The 20,481-nt window shown below is 44.9% G+C and overlaps 2 long non-coding RNA genes and 1 pseudogene across 4 annotated transcripts in view; 1 reads left to right on the top strand and 2 right to left on the bottom strand.

Annotated features, from left to right (window-relative positions):
• The window catches only part of LOC125407427 (uncharacterized), a 12,886-nt gene extending 427 nt beyond the window's left edge, over positions 1-12,459 (top strand). Inside the window, exons 1-4 of one of the 2 annotated variants that reach the window (XR_015735665.1) lie at positions 1-92; positions 2,888-3,027; positions 10,079-10,172; positions 11,305-12,459. The exon at positions 1-92 is cut by the window's left edge and continues 427 nt beyond it. This is a non-coding gene — a long non-coding RNA (uncharacterized LOC125407427). Of the gene's footprint in view, positions 93-2,887; positions 3,028-5,777; positions 5,837-10,078; positions 10,173-11,304 lie in introns of those variants that run through there. The other variant, XR_007234214.3, reaches the window with a different exon arrangement.
• On the bottom strand, positions 1,021-5,125 carry LOC148118987 (uncharacterized). The gene is made up of 2 exons (XR_015735666.1): positions 4,733-5,125; positions 1,021-2,980 (listed from the first exon to the last, which is right to left on the bottom strand). It is a non-coding gene; the product is annotated as an uncharacterized LOC148118987 (long non-coding RNA).
• On the bottom strand, positions 7,518-12,343 carry LOC125407426 (ribosomal protein uL24-like pseudogene; annotated as a pseudogene). The gene is made up of 3 exons (XR_007234210.3): positions 12,203-12,343; positions 10,851-10,960; positions 7,518-8,238 (listed from the first exon to the last, which is right to left on the bottom strand). The product of XR_007234210.3 is annotated as a ribosomal protein uL24-like pseudogene (transcript).
• Positions 12,460-20,481: the final 8,022 nt, after the last annotated feature.

The following is a 20,481-nucleotide window of genomic DNA, read 5'->3' as shown; positions in this document are numbered from 1 at the left end:
CGTTCCAAGAGACTGAGGCTGCCTTCAGTTCGCAGACAAATGGAGTGAACTTCCATGTTGAGAAAAGCATCAAGCATCTAAGAAGCCTCCTGGTGAGTCATAGTCAAGCTAGACATGGTGGTGCATGCCTCTAATCCTGTGAGACGCACCTCTTGACCAGCAAGCAGGGATGACCACGAAATCGAGAATTCTTCCCAAATCACCACTTTATTGGAGCCACTTGGTTGAAGGGGGAATGGGGAACGAGAGAGAGCGATAAGCCAAGCGGCAGCTGCTTTTCTAGGGTGGAGAGGCTCGGACACTGTTCTGATTGGTGAATACCATTCTGCTGAAGCTCGGGGCCTCGGGACAGGCCAGGGAACCAAGGCTCAGTTATGCAAAAACAGACCAAGGCCCACTCGGCAACTTCAAAGGATCTGTTTACCTCCAAGCTGCAGGACGCCAGCACCATTTAACAATGGCGATGTTCTGACGGCTCCTTACATAATCCTAGTACCCGGGAGGCAGAGGCAGGTGGATCTCTGTGAGTTTAAGGCCAGCTTGATCTACAGAGTGAGATCCAGACAGACAGGGCTATACAGAGAAACCCTGTCTCACAAACAAACAAACAAATAAACAAAGATTCTCCTGTGGTTCAATTCTGAAATAAAGCTTTCAAGTAACCGTACAGTACCACACACTCAAGACAATATTAGCTGTGGTGGAATGTTGTGCATCTGAATTCCCAGCATATCCATGACAAGATGAGAGGTGGATTACAGACTTGGGCCGCCATGCTGGGTTAATCGTTTCTCCTGGTAAGCTGATTGTCTAGAGTATGTTGTTATCGTTACAGAAAGCTGACTAACACAGAAGTATTCTCCTATTCCCTAAAAAAGACTATACAGAACACCTACTTTGAAAAACTGTGTTTGTATTATGTGTGTGCCCTTGTGAGTTAGATGCACTGCCGCGCCAGCACAGCAACTGCCGTTCTTCTGAGCAAGGGACGTCGGGATTAACACGCAACACAACTTCAGGTTCTGCAGACAAGCCTTTATTCCACTTTCTCACACAGTATGTATAGCCCTCAGCAGGGGAGGCCAAGATAGCAAAAGCAGGAAGCTCATCACCGGAACTCAATGGCTTAGGGGTATAAGGAGCCACCTGAAGAAATCGCCATTATAAGATGGCACAGGTGGTCCTGCAGCTTGGAGGTAAACAAATCCTTTGATGTTGCCAGGTGGGGCTGAGCACCCTTTGCTTAACCTTGCCCCTGGCCAAACTCGAGGCCCTGGGCACCAGCAGAATGGTATTAACCAATCAGGACAGTATCCGAGCCTCTCCACCCTAGAACGCTTGGGCTTCTCTCTCTCTCTTGCTTCCTGCTCTCTCTGGCTTTCTGCTCTTTCTCTCTCACCTTTTCCCTCTCACCTTCCCCTGCTCCTTCTCTCTCTCGTCCCTCTTTCGTGCCCCATTCCCCCTTCAACCAAGTGGCTCCAATAAAGTTGTGATTTGGGAAGGATTCTTGATTTTGTGGTCGTCCCTGCTTGCTGGTCAAGAGGTGCGTCCCACATAGGGGTAAACCTCCTTAGAAACATTGCTGAAAACAACAGGTTGTTCCTGTTTTTGTTCCTGTTTTCAACCAAGTGCAAGAGTGCAAAACAGATCAAGTGGGGGTGCGAAGGCCTGTCCTCTAGGGACCCAACAATTCCCCCCTTTTTTATTTTAAAAGCATGAGAGCCCCTGTCTTAGGACGCCCCCAGATAGAGACTCTTACCCGTCTACGGGAGGCCTTAATCCCTGTCTTAGGCGAGCTCACTATACCAGGAGAGTTGCCTATTGTAGGGATACCTCATGACTTCTGCAATATCTGCAGCCAGACTTGGGGCACTTCCTGATTACCAGAAGACAGTCCAAGCAACACTTGTCGAGTGACAGTGTGCTGTACATGGGATTGCCACATAAAGCAGCAGAGAATCCAAAAACAGATAACCCCAATAGCAATATGAGTACAAGTGAGCATTCCAGACAGTCGCTGGACCCAGCCCCCATGGCATTCCTACTGACTGGATCCAGACACAGCAGGGACCCATGTGCTATTAATACTAACAATATGATAAGCTGTCTGCAGGGTAAAATTCAAAAAGAAATTCTAAGGGCCATCCAAACATGCATTCAACTGTTCAACCACATCAGAAGCATTTATAACATTAGCAGGTGTAACGTACAAGACACTTGTTGCAGGAGTCAAAGGGAATCTACCTGTTCTTACAAAAGCACAGTTTGTTGACTTAAATTTAAAAGCCCAAGTCCAATATGAGAGTCCAAAGCACTCTGTGTCTGCAGGGACTTGCTAACCCTTCCAGACAGTTGATTCACAGTCTCTGTAGTCACAGTTGTCTGCGAAATGGTAACTCCAGCAACTGTAGTCGCAGTGGCAGTGACAGAAATAGCAGCAACAATTGCAGCTGTTCACCCGCTGTCGATAAAGGATGATCTCCTGATGTTCTTGAGACACCAGCACCAGCAGAGGAATCACAGCAGGCACTTGAACGATCAAAGCTCCATCAGAACCATCCCAGCAATTACTCAGCTTGCAGATCCTGGAAGAACAATTAAGAATATTGCTCCCCCAAAGTACCATTCCACAATAGAAAGAAAAATGGGGGAGGAACGCAAGCAGAGGATCAAATAGTCATATTGTGTCCAGCAGTATAACAAATCAGACTCTTAAATGATACATTCTTCCCACATAACTGTCAGGTGGAGATTAAAATCTCCATCAGAATCCCAACACCAAGGAACAGATTTGGGACCATAGGTATTATGCAATACTAACTGGCATTAAAAGTGGGGGGTTTCTCAGGAGACTCCCCATCACTCATAATTCTGTTGTTGTTACCAGAGTCATCACCTGAAGCAGAAGGAGCACTGTGGTCTTCATCCTGGGTCACTGGCCTTACGCACCGCTCTGGCACCCAAATTGGTTTATCAACTCCTGGAGGAAAAACACATACAGCCCCCTTCACCTTTGCCAACAAGGAGGTTGGTTCCATCCATTTTCCTGTTTGCAAATCTTTCCAGCAAACCCATCCTAGGTTCTGAGCCCTAACCTGTGTATGACACTCCATAGGCAAGCGCCCTTCAGCATCCACAGTCAAAAAATTTAAAATAAAGAGAATGGTGGATAATTGAGTAGCTGGGGAGAATATGAACTCCCCCCTTTTAATTTTTTGAAAATATTGCTTGAGGGTCTGATTGGCTCTTTCTACGACTGCTTGTCCCATTGAGTTATATGGAATACCTGTTTTGATTGCTAGGGAGGGGCGTATCCACTGTACGTCTCCCAGTAACTGCTGCCAATCATGTAAGGTTTTAAGATGAGAGGTGTCAATAGTTAATTTTTTTTGGTTTAATTCCATCCATGGCCAATTGGTACCCAAGGTGGGAATATGGGGCTTGCATTTGGACCTTCTCAGGAGCTATGATCAGCCCCGCCTTCTCTAAATCCTGTTGCATTTGAGTATAGAACTTTTGACAGCTGATCCCCTGTGGCCTTGTTTGGCAGGGCTTTCCAAACTTTGGTAGCCGCGGTCTCCATCTGGAGATATACGGCAGGATCGAGCACAATTTGATTGGCCAAGTGAGCAGAAGCTCCTGCTCCAGTTAGCATGTCTAGATTGCGCTATGCCTGTCCCACTTGCACATTTAACCTAGCCGTTTGTAAACAATTTTCTTGATATTCTCCCCTCCACAATAAGTAATCTCCTCCCAATAGTACCGCACGGCATAGCTGCTGCCAGTCGCTAGGTGTAAGATTCAATGCCGCAAAAGACTCTACCATGGCAAGAGTAAACGGGGCCTGAGAGCCGTATACCGCCGCGGCCTCTTTCAATTGCTTCATCTCCTTAAAGCTCAAGGCCACATGTTGTCTCAGTATCTGTCCTGGATTGTTAGGATCAGGTACCTCTATAACCGGGGCAACTGTGTGCCGGGGCTGAAAACAGATACCTCCTCTTCTTCCAGAGCCCTCTTCGGCTTCCCTGTCATCTGTCAGTCCCCAATGGGACTCCCTCTTTCCCCAATTGGCATTAAAAGCAGGTGGAGCTGACGGCACACATAAGGAATCCTTCACCTTACAGCACTTCAGCCTTTTCGGAAGTACCTTAATTTCCTGCATTAGCTGTGCTTCCTCATCATATAAACTATTCTCTGCACTAGAGCTAAGGCTGTATTTCCCATTTTCTGACTCAGAGGTTATTGCTATCTGATTTTGTGCCCGAAAGCCAGTAGACTTTGGCGCTAGCCTTAGTCCTGTGCCAGATTCCAAAGTTCCCCCTGGTACCTCTGATATTTTTTTTGGTTCCAATGAGACTCTGCCGATCCTATGGACCTGCGAGTCTCCTCCTCCTGTATTTCTTCAAGTATCTCTTTAGCAGCTATGACCTCTGGTCTCACTTTCACTTTATCAGTAAGTAGGGCATTGTGAACCAGGCGCCATAGCAAAAAGGTAGATATAGGGACGCTATCGGCACCCTCCTTTTGCAGCCGTTTCTGCAAATCTGTTTTTACCTGTTTTCAATCGGAGATGTCCAAACCTCCACCTGTCAAAAACCATGGGCTTGCTGCGGTTCTATTCTTAAGAAAATCCTCTATAGTTCTCTCTTTGACCGTGGTTCCTTGTTTCTCTAACAATTTAGATATCTCTCTTACTGCTTGTGGATCCCATTTTACCCCAATCCGTCCTTACCGGTCTAGGACAACCCCGTCCGCTACCTCTTCTTTCTCAGATCTCGGTGGGAACCTCCACTTTGCTGCGCCAGCACGGCAACTGTCGCTTTTTCTGAGCGAGGGGCTTCGGGGCTTCGGGATTAACACGCAACACAACTTCAGGTTCTGCAGACAAGCCTTTATTCCACTTTCTCACACAGTATATATAGCCCTCAGCAGGGGAGGCCAAGATAGCAAAAGCAGGAAGCTCATCACCAGAACTCAATGGCTTAGGGGTATAAGGAGCCACCTGAAGAAATCGCCATTATAAGATGGCACAGGTGGTCCTGCAGCTTGGAGGTAAACAAATCCTTTGATGTTGCTGGGTGGGGCTGAGCACCCTTTGCTTAACCTTGCCCCTGGCCAAACTCGAGGCCCTGGGCACCAGCAAAATGGTATTAACCAATCAGGACAGTATCCGAGCCTCTCCACCCTAGAAAAGCAGCTGCCGCTTGGGTGTCTCTCTCTCTCTCTCTCTCTCTCTCTCTCGCTTCCTGCTCTCTCTGGCTTTCTGCTCTTTCTCTCTCACCTTTTCCCTCTCACCTTCCCCTGCTCCTTCTCTCTCTCGTCCCTCTTTCGTGCCCCATTCCCCCTTCAACCAAGTGGGTCCAATAAAGTTGTGATTTGGGAAGGATTCTCGATTTTGTGGTCGTCCCTGCTTGCTGGTCAAGAGGTGCGTCCCACATAGGGGTAAACCTCCTTAGAAACATTGCTGAAAACAACAGGTTGTTCCTGTTTTTGTTCCTGTTTTCAACCAAGTGCAAGAGTGCAAAACAGATCAAGTGGGGGTGCGAAGGCCTGTCCTCTAGGAACCCAACAATGCACCACCTGTGCGTAGGTGCCCTTGGAGGCCAAAAGGGGATCAGATCCCCTGGAACTGGAATTACAGGGAGTTGTGATCCACCAGAGGTAGACCAATCTGGAAATCAAGCCTGGGTCCTCTGTAAATGCAGTACTCACTCATAACCACTGAGCCTTCTCTCCAGTCTCTATTAATGCTCTATCTTTTTGTTTTGTTTTGTTTCGAGACAAGGCTTCTCTGCATAACAACTTTGGCAGTCCTGGAACTCCCTCTGAAGATCAGGTTGGCTTCAAACTCATAGAGATTCACCTGTCTGTTTTGTGAGATCCCTATCTGGGACATGGAGGAGGTTCAATGGAACCCCAATAGTCTCCTGTCCAAAGCATGTAGCAAAACATTGCCCACTCACCTGGTTCTGGTTTGAAAGCTTTTGCTTGTTTCCCATGGAAAGTTTTGTTTCTGTTTTCTGGTATGTCCTTAAGTTTTGTTGCATTGTTTGTCTTGTTAGAAAGTTTTGTCTCTTTTTTCTCTCTAAAGTTGTGTCTCCCTGTTTTGTTGGAAATTTTTGTCTGTGTTTTCTGGTGTATCTGTAAATTTTGTTGCAAGCATGGAGCTGAGACAGAATGGGCCAGATATTTTTGCTGTCTGCTGCCAATAGCAGCCAATCAGAATTGCTGCCATGGCTGTATTTAGGGCTGGGGCTCAGAATTTATCTCTAAACTCTCTGGTCACTGGATTTAGGTTAGTAGGAGTTCAGACATCTTTTGGGTGTGGATAACATTAACGTTGTTTTATGCTGTTTCTTTATTGAAAAGTTGGCTCTAGAGTTGGATTATGGCTCTCCCTTCACGAGACCCAGGCATATTGAAAAGTTTCCTCTATGTGGCTGTGTCAGTTGAGTCAGCTGGCACAGAGACAGGGAGAAGAAAGCAAAGCAGAACAGCCAAAAATTAGACTTGGTCTATGTGAACATTCTGTACCTCAAGATTTGTAAGTTTATTTTGTTGAATATGGTTAAAATTCTGTAGAATCTTTTTTAAAAAGTTAAAACTAGTAACATTGGAGTTGACAGTTAACAATCTATGAATGGGTGATTTTAAAGGAATCATGTGGCAAATATCATTTTGATTTACCACCATCTTTGGGTGGCCACATGTCTGACAGCCATCTTTGCTAGGGGTAGAGAGGGCAGATGTCAAGTGATAGGCTTTGCTGGGTTGCAACAGATGGAGGTCATGTGTCTCCACCACTATCTTGGTTAAAGGTAAACCACTTAGAGTGGGCTTACCAAGGAGGCAGTAACAGGTCTCCAAAATATTTTGGATTAGGATGCATTTTTGTATGATAATTCCTGTCCTGCCCTGAAAACAAGGTTTATGAAAGATAGGATTTAAAAACATGCTTGTTTAATCAGGTATTAAAGTTGTACCCCCATGCTTTTATATGCAAGAATGTACCTTGCCCTGGCAGTTAAATTTTATACTTTAAGTGTCGTCCAAGTGGCATTGGTCTAAAGGAGTCACGGGGAACAGCTGAGACTTGCCAGTGTGTGGCAGGGCTAAGTTCTTAAAGACAGCCCGGTTGCAGTGGTGTGCCTCAGCGGTTTGGGGACTGTTGGTGTGATGTTATAGTCACCAGGAGCACCAGCACAGTGAAACGGAGCAGGCTGGGGTCTAGAGGGCAGGCTATGTATATGATGCCGAGGGTGGGGCCAAAGAGGTGATCCTAGAGAAAACCCAAAAGATTGTGAATGAATCTCAGATATTGAGCTCTGAATTGTTTGCTCTGTTGGAACTTGGTTTTGTCTTATGTAGATTGTGGTTGGGCCCTGTGTCTTCCCTCTTGAAGTAAAAACAGGCACTTTATTTTTGATATTGCAGAAGCACAAAGTTGAGAGATTTTAACCTTCTTTTAGGAGGAAATTTTGGAGTTACACAGACATTTTAAATTAAAAAACGGAACATTTTTAAAGGAACGGCTTTTATTTTATAATATTTACTTTTTTACTCCTTAAGCAGTCTTTTGTTTGGTTGGTTTTTCAAGATAGGATTTCTCTGTAGCTTTGGAGCCTGTCCTGGATCTAGCTCTTGCAGACCAGACTGGCTTCAAACTCACAGAGATCTGCCTGCCTCTGCTTCCCGAGTGCTGAGATTAAAGGCGTGCGCCACCACCGCCTGACTCCTTAAGCAGTCTTTAATGAAAGCTGTGTATGAGACGCCCCTTCTCCACCATCTTCTCAATCATTTCTTCCGTGTGTTTGCCCTTCCCCTTCCTACTTGCCGAGACTTGGCTTTCCTTTCCAGGATCTTTGCGCAGCTTTAACCTGGTGATGATAACCACCTTGCTGGGGTGGCTGCCCACTCGGACAATTGTGCCATTAGCCTTTCCTCGCTGCCCTTGTTCAATGTAGAATAGGAAATAATGTAGGCATATTTCTTTCTGTACACTTGGACCACTTTGCCAGTCTGCTGGCCTTTGTTGTGTCCTCGGATAACCTGAATGTCATCCTTTTGCATGGGCATAGATTGAACATTGTACTTCTGACTCAGCTCTTTGGAAAGGGGGAAGGCGTGATCTTCCTCCGGATGAGAGAAGGTGCACTGAAGTGCTGTTTGCGGTTCTTACTTCAGTCAGGCATCAGAAAGGGATGGAACTTCATTTTGGTGGGGGCGATCCAGTGACGGCTGCAAAAGGAAAGAGCAAGGAACACCTTTTAAAATATTTAAATTTATAAGGCTATGGGGCATTTTAAGTTTATAAAATGTTTTATATTAATAATTTGAACTCAAAAATAAGTAAAAAAGTTAAAAATTAGGGCCACGGCTATGAGCACCAAATGCCTAATACCAGAGGCTGGGCTATTCCTGTCTTATAATGCAGCAAGACAGTGACCTAAATTGTCTGGCAAAGGGCTTGGAGCAGCTTCTCAGCCTATCAGTCTCCATCCTTCGGGGGCCGAAAAACCTTTTTATAGGGGTAGCCTTGGACCACCTGCATGTCAGATGTTTGCACTGAGTTTCATAGCAGTGGCAAAACTGCAGCTGTAAAAAAGCAATGGGAGTCGGGCAGTGGTGGCGCACGCCTTTAATCCCAGCACTTGGGAGGCAGAGGCAGGCGGATCTCTGTGAGTTCGAGGCCAGCCTGATCTACAAGAGCTAGTCCCAGGACAGGCTTTAAAAACTACAGTGAAACCCTGTCTCAAAAAACCACCCCCCCCAACCAAAAAGAAAGCAATGGGAATGATTTTGTGGTTTGGTGTCTTCACAACATGGGGAATTGTAATTAAGGGTCTAAGCATTGGGAAGGTTGAGAACCACTGGCTTAGAAATGTCTCTCCTTACCTAAGGTCTATTCATGCTTGAGAATGTATGTCTAGCCTACTTGTCTTTGCTAACTTTATTAAGCTTAAGCTATTTGGATAAGCCGAGTCATGTAAGAAACTGTTATATTCTGTAATGGTGCACTGTAAAACAATCAGGAAACTTCCTGGTCTCTCAGTGGGCTGTTTATGAGTTAAAAGTCTTATTTTGATACTAAAGGAGCTTTAATTCAGAAATTATGGGGTTTTATTTGTTTGTTTTTTGGTGTGTATTTTGTTTGTTTTGTTTTTTGAGACAGGGTTTCATTGTAGCTTTGAAGCCTGTCCTGGAACTTGCTTTGTAGATCAGGCTGGCCTCGAACTCACAGAGATCCACCTGCCCCTGCCTCCCGAATGCTGGGATTAAAGGTGTGCACTACCACTTCCTGGATCAGAAATTGTTTTTTAAAGTTCAGACTTAACAGAGATAAAACTTTAAAGTCGTTCCCAAGTTCAGGCATTTAGACAAAAGCCTCCATTTCCTCAGGAGCTTGAAGAAAGTTCCTGTTTGTTAAAAAGGGAATCATTTTCCTTATCTCTATCAAAATGAACTTGTGGCCCTTTCATTGACACGGGGCAATGCTAGCCTCTAGGCTCCCTCAGTCCACCTCACAACCCTACCCCTGCAACTGTATGTCTTATGAAAGCTAATAAGTTATTGTAAGCTGTTAAAGATAACTAAGATATACAAGTTAACAGTTAGCCACCTTATAAATGATCAAACTCTTTAATATGTTCAGAACTGTACTTGTAGTCATGCTACATATTAATGTGATAAATTCTAGGAAAAAGCTTTATTTAGCCTATATGTGTTTTAAAGGTTCAGCCAAGATTTGTTTAACTCAGATATACTTCATAGATAACGGCCCTCAAATGTGTCGGAGGGCTGAATAATATGGCATTTAAAATGTTTAATGGAAAAGCTTCCTGTGACAGAGACTCTCCAGCTTCTATCTGTGACCCCAAAGTCTCCAAAGATAATAGCAGGGCACTGTAATGACTGCGCTTGGATTGTGGTAACACTAACCGCTGGACAAGACTGCCTAATGCTGCACCTACCACCAGGACCAGGCCCAAACTGTGAACAAGCAGGACACCTGAGAGCCAACTGCCCCATTTTACCCAGACAAAGTAAGATCAGTCTCCCCCATGTTCCTCCTCCACAGGAAAACCTCTTACCTTCTGGGCCTGGCAGCCAAAGTCCCGGTATCTCTGCCCCTAACTCCATGGAGAACACAGGAGCCTGGGATGATTGTCTAGGTAATGGATTAGTCTCTGTCATTTTTAGCTGGTACCTGGGCCATTTGAATTATACTTCATGTTATAATTTATCCTTCTCACATCTCTGATGGTATTGACGGCTAGGCTAACTGTAACACTGTCAGCTTAGCAGCAGCAGGGAACCATGTTCTTTCCCCCATAGCTTTGGTCACCATATTATCTCATTTCATGTGTAAAACTCAAGGCTTGATTTTTCTACAGCTACTAAGTTTCCTGTAGAGAAAAGGTAGACAAGTTTGCCTTGCTAATGGGCTTCATATTAAAAGATAAACAGGTTTCAGATGTAACTTTCCACGAAAGGAACATGATTTGTAATAATTGTTCTCAGTAATAACTACTTGTGTCTCTGGTAACTGATTAGATGGGGAAAAACGTGTTAAAGTCAATGCCAGTTTTGAGGGTCTAAGAAAATGTTCTAAGGTATATAAAGGTCTGAGCCTATGAGAGTCTATGTGAGTTCTGGAGGCCTCAGAAAGTGGTTTAAGATGTAAATATAAGTTGTAAAGGTGTGAGAAAGTGATTTAAGGTCTGTGAAAGTGGGAAATGTTTCAGATTTCTTTCCCCTTTATGCTATTGTTACACTAAGACTGCAAAGGTTCAGAGTTTTAATATTGATCAGTAGAGTTCTGAAAAGCTGGTAGAACATTGACTACTTACTGTTTGGTGACAAGGTTAATATTTAAATTTACTTCAGGTATCTTTTAAATATAGACTTAAAAGTGCTTCTCATCAGGCCAAAGACCTCTGTCCAATCTATATTTAGCTCTCTAGAAAGAGAAAAAAAATATTTATGCTTTTTAAACCAAATATATAGCTTTTTCTAGGACTCAAAGGTGTGAGTCTACCCCAGCTGTTTTATAGACATTTGTTACCTGCTTTTTCTACTTTTATGTCTTTTTGTAAATTAAAAACTATGCAAGCTTCAGAGAATCAAGGGAGTCATAAAGCGTGGATCTACTTTTCACAGGTCAAAAGGACTCCAGATAAGTACAGCCTAAATTTCCCCCACCTCTCTCCTGGTCTCCTCCCAATTACTAGGATTATGGGCCTGAAAGTTCCAAATTTAAGTTTCTAAATTTTAACTTCTGTCTCTCATCTATCTCTGTTTCAGGAGATTTCCTTAAGGCTCTCGGTCTCTACAGCTGGGTCAGTGAACCAGAAGCTTCTGATGAATGCCCCACTGCCTGGATTCCAGTCTCCTGGGCCCTGACAACACCACCCTTGCTTTAGCAGGAAGTAGTTACAGGAGAGTCTGTTGCCTCTGTTCCTCAACACTTTAGAATGTTAGATCAAAAGGAAACTCTCTAGCATAGGGGACAAAATAGCTACCTATAGTGCCCATAGGTACACCAGGCAAGATACCTGTTAAAACCAAGTAGACCCAGATCTATCAACAGGAATAGTCACTACCTGAAATAATTCTATAGAGCTATGACAGGGCACTCGACCTGCTCTACGTAAAACAGAGAGGTTACTGTACAGCTTTAAGAGAAAGTTGTTTCTATATAAACCATTCAGAAATTATTAGAAATGATCTGTACTCGGAAAAAAAATTGTTGCAAAGGGGACCTGAGATGAAATAAATAACTGGTCCCCATTCTCATTTCCAGGTCCTTCTAGATAGTAGCTCTGATGTCAGCCATCAAAGGGCCTTTGGCCCTTCTGCTTCAGCTACTTGCTGTTGGCGCTTGCATCACTACTGCCTTAACTAAATGATAATTCCTGCCTGGGCACCATTAGCTGATGGTTATTAGATCCCAGTATAAATAGGTACCCATCAAAGAGTCAAGGATTTGACTCAGGAAACAACTCAAGGGGAGAGTGTAAGAGTCAAAGTTACATTTCAGATTTTAATTACTATGCCTTAGAGATGCATGAAACAAAAATGTCTCTGATCTGTAAGCCCCTTGCCCAAGGACAGATAGTTCCCGAAATGCTGGAGGCTGTTGTTTATGGTTGATAACAAGCCACATGGTTTCCCTCCCCCAAAACAAGTTTGTTTGACTCACCTGCACAGGATGTGTTTGATCAGGTACGTGTGGGAAGTTCACAGGCAGGAAATACATCAGACGTATTCTTGCCCCTGATTGGACATAGGCTGTTGGTATGTAAGGACGTATGTTAGCCCCTGATTGGACCTGATGGGAATACTTAAGCTGCTGTAAACCTTGATTTGGGGTCATCTGGAAACCCAGGGATGTACCTGCCTAGAGCCCATCCATCTGGTCAATATTTAACTAAAGCTTGCTCCAAATTTGGCTTTAAACTGTGGTAGTGATCCTATTCTTGATTGGTGGGATAATGGGAGTCAGCTGGTCTACAGAGTTTGGAGTCAGCAGGTGCTACACAGTAGGACACTATCTACAAATAAACAAAACCAAAGGGGAGGAAGAGAAGAAAGAAGGCACAGGTGTCAGTACCCAAGGTGGAAATGGTGTAGAAACGAGTTTTGTTGTTGTTGTTGTTGTTGTTGTTGTTGTTGTTGTTGTTTTTGAGACAGAGTCTCACTGTGTAACCCTTGGCTGGTCCGGAACTCACTTTGTAGACCAGGGTGGCCTCAAACTCAGATCCACTAAAAGCTGACCTTCACTGCATAGGAGAGAGTTGTGGGAGAATTTCCCAGAGGGAAGCAAACTGGATTTTGGACTTCAGGCCCCTTGAACTAGGAGATAAGATATTTCTGTCAACCTTAGCCAGTTGGTGGCTGTTTTTAGGGTGTTTCCTAGTTACTTATACCTGTGTAGTACAAAGATATTCATTGGCAGCTTTACTGAAATATTTGGAATATTTTCCCCCTCAGGAACTGGTGCAATGTCTCAGCAGTTAAGAGTGCTGGTCACTCTAGCTGAAGACTCAAGTTTGGTTCCTAGCACCCATTCACGGTGACTCACAACCACCTGAAGCTCCAGTTCCAGAGGATCCATCTGCCTTTAGCAGATTTACGCAGATTTATCTGCAAGACCTAGGATTTGAAGACCTGAAAGCATCAGGTGGACTACAGTCTAATGCTGTATACCACTTTCTTTCAGTGTGCTTTTTTCTTTTATTGTTTTTTTAAGACAGGATTTCTCTGTGTAGCTTTGGTGTCTGTTCTGGAACTCACTCTGTAGATCAGGCTGACCTCGAACTCACAGAGATCTGCCTGCCTCTGCCTCCCGAATGCTGGGTTTAAAGGCATGTGCCACCATTGCCCAGCTCAGTGTACTTTTATACATGAAAGATGACTAAGAAAGCAATGATCCAAAGAAGGCTGTTTGAGTTCAGAAACACATGATCGGAAAAGCATGTCAGCACATATTAAATATTAATAGGGCAGCCCTTTCCCAGAACTTTCTCAGGACAGATCAATTTGAACACAATTGCCTGGCACATCCTATAGGTTTTATCTGGGGAAGCATGAATGTAAGGCAGAGGGTCGTATCCAGATTCAGGGAATACTGACCAGACTGGAGAATAAACATGTCTTATAAATTGAATGTTTAATGTTTAACACAGGGGGCACGAAATCACGCCCAAGAACAATCCAGGGAGTAAAATGTACTCAAGGTAAAGGCCCTCTGCATTTGTCCTGGTCCCCAAGGCATTGTTCACCACACGTCATTGTTTTGACCATGTCACGACAACCAGGCACCTGCAATTGTGCACATACCCATACACAGACATACAGGTACATAACTGAAAAATACCATCCTCAAAAAATCAAACTTGGGCTCAGCACTTGCTGATCCTTCAGACCCATGTTCAGTTCACAGCACCCATATGGCAGCTCATAACTGTAATTTCAGTTTGAGAGGATCTGACTCTCTCTCTGATGTCTATGGGTAACAGTCACATACGTGGTACACAGACATACACACAAGCAAAACATTCATACACAGAAAATAAAACTTTAAAAAAAAAAGTGGCGCAAGCCTTTAATCCCAGCACTTGGGGGGCAGAGATAGGTGGATCTCTGTGAGTTTGAGGCTTGTCTGGTCTACAGAGCAGTGAGGTCCAGGACAGCCAGAGCTGTTACACAGAGATACCCTGTCTCGAAAAAGCCAAAAAAGAAAAAAAAAAATTAAACAAACCATACATGTGTTCTCTTTTTGCCCAAACATTTCTGTCTGTTCATTACCTTTGAATAACTCAGTTGACAGTACAGATTTGTCCATTCCAGGGTGTTCCCTGGGTTCTATTCAAAATGATGAAAAATCAGGAAAGAGTTGAGCTACCACTGGGGAGCTTGCTCACATGTGTGGCAGCGCCTCTGCATGTTAGAGCAGCAGGCCCCATTATGTTGGCCTCCAAAGAGGTTAAATGCTCACACAGAGAAAAATACTGTTTCAAAGGTGAGTAACCTATGAGATGGGAAGCCAAAGCCACGTCCTTACAAGCTGGGTTCATTCTATTGGCTGAGCAGTCACAGAGCTCGGGAGGACACAGCGGTCACCTCTCTATGGTAGAACATCAAAGAGTGTACAGACATGATTTGGGTTTTTTTTTTAATTTATTTATTTGTATTTTATGTACATTGGTGTTTTTGTCTGCATGTGTGCCTGTGTGAAATGTTGGATCCCCTGGAACAGGAATTACAGACAGTTGTAAGCTGCCATGTGGGTGCTGGGAATTGAACTCGGGTCCCTCTGGAAGAGCAGTCGGTGCTCTTAACCACTGAGCCATCTCTCCAGCCCCATGATTTGGGTTTTTGAGACAAGGTCTCTTTATGTAGCCCTAGCAGTCCTAGGACTTGCTATGTAGACCAGGCTATCCTTGAATTTACAGAGATCTTCCTTCTTCTGGCTCAGGAAACCTGGGAATAAGAGCATGCACCACCATGCCTGCCTGTAGACATACTTTTAAAGCTGTAGAGTTGTTGTGGGGATTAGATCAAGTTATGCATAAGGTCTCAGAGGGTTGTCTTGTAGATCAAGAAGCAGGGAAGGAACCTTTATAAAAAGATATGGCTAAAAGGAAAAAAAACAATAAAGAAGATAAAAAATTAAAAAAAGAAACAACAACAACAAAAACTAAACAAACAAGGAAAAAGAGATGGTTTAGCCAAGTGACCATAGTAGCAATAAAGTAACAAACAGACCAACTGTCATTGTTGTAAATGGAGGCTGTGCTTCCTGGCTGTCCAGACCGGAATAACCACGCAGAAACTATATTAATTACAACACTGTTTGGCCAGTGGCTCAGGTGTATTTTTAGCTAGCTCTTACATTTTTAATTAACCCATGTCTATTAATCTATGCATCGCCACAAGGCTGTGGCTTAGTGGTAATGTTCTGGCATCTTTCTCCTTCGGTGGCTACATGGCACCTCCTTCGATTCCACCTATTCTCTCTCTCTATCTCTGTTCAGATTTCCCATCTGGCTTTACTCTGCTAAGCCACTGGCCAAAACTGCTTCATTCATTAACCAATAAAAGCAACACATACACAGAAGGACCTCCCACATCAATTGTTGCTCCCTCGGGGCCTTTGCATGTGCTCTTTATGGCCAGAAATGCTCTTCCCATGTATCTACTGGATTTGTTCACACACCTTCCTCGGGCCTCTGTTTCAAATGTCCCTGCCGTAGAAAGCTTTCCTGCTTACCCTAGCCCTGCTTTTCCTTGACATTATATGCATATTTTCTCCTTTACTCTTCCTTCAAGTCTCTACTTTATTAAAAAGCAGTTTTGAGACTGGGTGTCATATAGCTCAGGGCTAGGGGCTCAGACTTGCTTTTTTTTTTTTTTAAAGATGTGCTTTTATCTTATGTTGCAAGTATGTCTGTGCCCCATGTGTATATGGTGCCCTTAGAGATCAGAAGAGGGTGTCTGATCCCCTGGAACTAGAGTAAAAGATGGTTATGAGCATCTATATGGGTGCTGGGAACTGAACTCTGGTCATCTGGAAGATGCTTGTAGCCACTGAGTCACCTCAAACTTGCTAGTTTTGAATTGATTTTTTTGTTTGTTTGTTTATTTGTTTTCAAGACAGGGGTTCACAGTAGCTATGGAGTCAGTCCTGGAACTCACTCTGTAGACTAGGCTGGCCTTGAATTCACAGAGATCAATCAGCCTGCCCCTGCCTCCTGAGTGCTGAGATTAAAAGCGTGCGCTGCCACCACCACCCTGCCTGAACTGATGATATTCTTACCTCTATTTCCCAGACTCAGCTAATCCTGATCTTTCTAGGTTCAGATAATCCCTCGCTTAATGGATAAGGAAACAGAGCCTGGGAGAGAGGAGTGATTCATTCAAAGTCACAGAAACAGCCAAGATTTGAAATTTTCTGGCAGTATGGATGGAGGGACACAGAATCTCCCCTACCCTGCTCCAGCAGCATGACCACCCACCTTAAGGCATCCGAGGTAGACATTAAAGTGGAAAGAGAGGGGCCTAATTCCAGAGGTAGTAGGGAGAGCCAGTTCAGAAGCAAGCAGGTTGCAAACTGGGAATTCTAGCTTCGTCCCAAGTCTGGCTGTGTGACCTCAGGCAAAATTCTGCATCTCTGAGCCTTGGCCTTGCGTCAGACAGCAGTTCTGGGTTAGGGGTTACATGCTCTCTGGGGGACTGGACCAGGTTCTCTCCCCCCCTCCCCCAGGTAATGAATCCTCCTGGCTGAGAGGTATTCTGCGGACTTGGGCGACTTCCTGAGAGGATTACCACACCATGCAGGGGTGCCAATGCCTGTTTCAACAGGACTAGCCCTGCTTGCTTAGAGATTGCTCAAGGATGGTGCTGGATTGTGTGACTTCGAAAGAGGCTTCAGGGGTGGCCTGAATCAAGCTCATCACCCCAGAGTCCCCTCCCTACTGAGCCCCCTCCCCATACCCCACAAGAAGTTTCTACTGGCCTATATTTACCTTTCCTTCTTTGGAGGATCCCCAGCTCCCCTCTCCTTTGTGAAATCTTTGAAACATAATCTCCTTCACACTGTAAGAGCCCGAGGATTATGTCCTTAGTGCACAATGGAACATTTATCAGGCCCTGCAGGAATCTAGTTGGAGGGGTTATGTGTCTATGTGATTAGTTCTTGCTTCCCCTCCCAGGGGGTGGAGACCCTACCCTCCCTACCCATCTGGGGGCTTTCTGAAGCAGAAATGATATGGTGGGATTATTTGAGCTGAAACCTCTCTCCTTCCAGTGAGTTCCTTGCAGCTCAACACCCTACCCCACTCCAGGGATAACCTTACTGTCCCCCTCCTTGGTGCTCTCCCACCCCCAACCCCCCACCCCGCCCCTTCATTCCACAGGTGGGCTCAAGTGTTTCCTGGGCTTTTCATATCCTCCCCTGCAGTCCCTCAGAGCCTACTTGTCTCTCATGCCAGGCCACTGACCACCACCTTGCTCAATCCAGTGACTCTGTGCTGGTCTTCCTAGATGGTGAACCCTGAGCCTGAGAGTTCTGAAATGTTCTCTTTATACTCTGACCAAGGGCCTAAGCCTGGAAAGTTGCTAGTCACTGCAGTCACTCCCTGGCCCCTTCCCTTATCCAGCCTTCCCTCCTTCTCTTGAGCCACAGGGAGATCTTTTTTTTGGTAGGTTTTTTTGAGACAGAGACAGGGTTTCTCTGTGTAACAGCCCTAGCTGTCCTGGAACTAACTCTGTAGACCAGGCTGGCCTTGAATTCACAGAAATACGCCTGCCTCTGCCTCCCAATCTGCTGGGATTAAAAGTGTATGTGTGCCACCATCGCCAAGCCACAGGGAGATCTTATGCTTTGTTGTGGCATGAGTTTTGAAGGGTCTGTGTGTGTGCACGGTACAGAGTTGTGTAGTGTGCTCAAGACAGGGCCTTATGTATCTCAGGCTGGCCTTGAACTCATTGTATAGCCAAACAGGATCTTGAACTCCCGATTTTCCACTTCCACTTTCTGGGTGTCGAGAACCCAGGTGTGCACTCCAGGCCTGGTTCTCAGAGCACTTTTAGAATGGTCTGTCAATGGCCGGCCCTCCAAGTCTAAGTCCCCTGCCCAAGGCTAACAGCTACTCTCAGAATACCTTGTCTGTCTCATTGCCCTGGCAGCCCTAGCCCCACTTCTTACATCCAATAGTACCTGCCCCACATATTTTGTTTAGCACATTTGAGTAGAAAGTGACCCTGTTTACCTGAAATTTGGATTTATATTTTACCTGGTCCAAGGCAAACGACTAAGACATCCGAAGTCCTACAGTTTTACTGTAAGTATAGCCCAGACAATATTTAGATGTGAAGCAAGAATTTAACTATGATATATATATATATATGTGTGTGTGTGTGTGTGTGTGTATACATGAATTTCATATATATAATATATATTCATATATATACATGAATTTCATTCATTTTCATATATATGCATTTTTTACACAATAATATAATAGCATGACTCCTGGGCCTCTAAGCAGCATCCAGGGTACCTCCGGGACAGTTTTACTCCAACCTAGGGACTTCAAATCTGCCCTTAGACTCTGCCTGGGAGCCTTTATCCAAATCCTCACCAATCCATGGAAGGACTGGAGTATAGAGCCCCTCGGGAAGTAGCTCCTCAGGAAGTAGTCCCCACAGGACTGCAGATTCAAGGTGACTCCAAGACTGATGACCTGAATTTGTTTCCCAGGGAAATTGTTTCCCTTTTTTGTTTTGTTTTTTGAGACAGGGTTTCTCTGTGTTAACAGTCCTGGAACTCACTCTGCACACCAGGCTCAAACTCACAGAGATCTGAGATCTGGTTCTTATGGGTTGCCTTGGTGTAGGAGGTCCTTCTGTATTTGTGTTGCTTTCGTTGGTTATTAAAGAAACTGTCTTGGCCTAGTTGATAGGGTAGATCTCAGGTAGGTGGGGAAGACAGAGCAGAATACTGGGAAGAAGGGCAGAGTGGCAGATGCCATGAATCTCTGGTCTGAGACGGATGTAGGTTAGAATCTTGCCAGTAAGCCACAGTCACGTGGTGATTCACAGATTTAATAGAAATGGGTTAATCAAGATATGAGAGTTAGCCAATAAGAGGCTAGAACTAATGGGCCAGGCAGTAATTTAATTAATACAATTTCTGTGTGGTTATTTTGGGGGTTAAGCTAGCCGGGCAGTGGGATGTGACTTGCGCCCCTTACTACACCTTCTGACCTCCACATACATGGTAGCACATGAACACTCATATCTACATAAACAAACAAACAAACACATAAATAAATCAATCAATTCTCTGTCCTCTCTGGGCCATGGCTCACTCCTATACCAAATGGAATTAACATAAGCCTTTTTTGAGGATCAGGGGTTTGGGTAGGTCGGGGATTCTCTGCCAATGCCTGAAGGAGATCGACTGACAGGGAAATTCTGGTCTTAGGTCACAGCAGGGCCCTGAGGTTGATCAGGTCATAGGTTTTTCTTTCCCCTAAAGCAGTTTTTAAACCGCTTCAGTGACAGCCATTCCAGGCAAGGAACATTGAGGACACTAAAACCTGGGATGAAGTCACTGGGGATTGAGACATTCACACGGGAGGATCGCCTTACCCTGGGAAGATCTGGCGAGTGCCAGGTGCCAGGAACAGTGGTGAAAGCTGACACCGCACAGATTTTATCTGTCACCATGCTGCCTGGCAGGAGAGCTGGTGGGAGAAGCAAGAGCAGTTGACTTGATGCTGGGTGCAGAAGCAAGTCTGCAATCCTAGTAAGACCCGGACTCCAAAAAAAAGTACTAAAATTGTAAGAAACAAACCAAACCATGAAAGAACTGTAACAGGGGTGCTGGTGGTCGCCCAGGGGATGGACTGGAAGTCTGGGTAAGACAGAAGACCGATCTGCGTGGAAAGAGAAAAGGCTGCAGTGTTGGTACACTTTTAGTCCTAGCTCTTGGGAAGCAGAGGCAGGGAGTTCCAGGCCAGCCCGGTCTACAGAGTGAGTTCCTGGACAGTTAGAGCTACACAGAGAAACCCTGTCTTGAGAAAACAAACAGCAACAACAACAAAAAAAAAAAAAAAAAAGAAAGAAAGAAAGAAAGAAAAGAAAAAGAAAGGAAGGAGGGAAGAGAAAACAACAGCTTTAGTGCAAACTGTTCCCAATGTCACCTACTTTCTCTCCCTGATGCCCCAGGCTGGCCTTATTGCTAGTTCCTCACAAGAGCCTGGGAAGAAATCTATCCCAAAACACTGGACCCCAGCCTCCCTCAGCCTGCTCAGCCCTGGAGCAACATCCCAACCTGAGCTGAAGCCCCGATCTGACAGAGGGAGGGTAGGCTGGGGCTCAGAGAAAAGGTCACAAGAAGAGGCACAACATCCCCCTGGGAATCAACAACTTCTGGGCGGAGTCCAACCACTGCAAATAGATCTGAGGGCT

This window comes from Myodes glareolus, chromosome 19, assembly GCF_982192425.1.
Source record: "Myodes glareolus chromosome 19, mMyoGla1.1, whole genome shotgun sequence".
Taxonomy (NCBI): Eukaryota; Metazoa; Chordata; class Mammalia; order Rodentia; family Cricetidae; genus Myodes; species Myodes glareolus.
The sequence above is the reverse complement of the archived record's forward strand: the minus strand, read 5'-3'. Positions and strand labels throughout refer to the sequence as shown.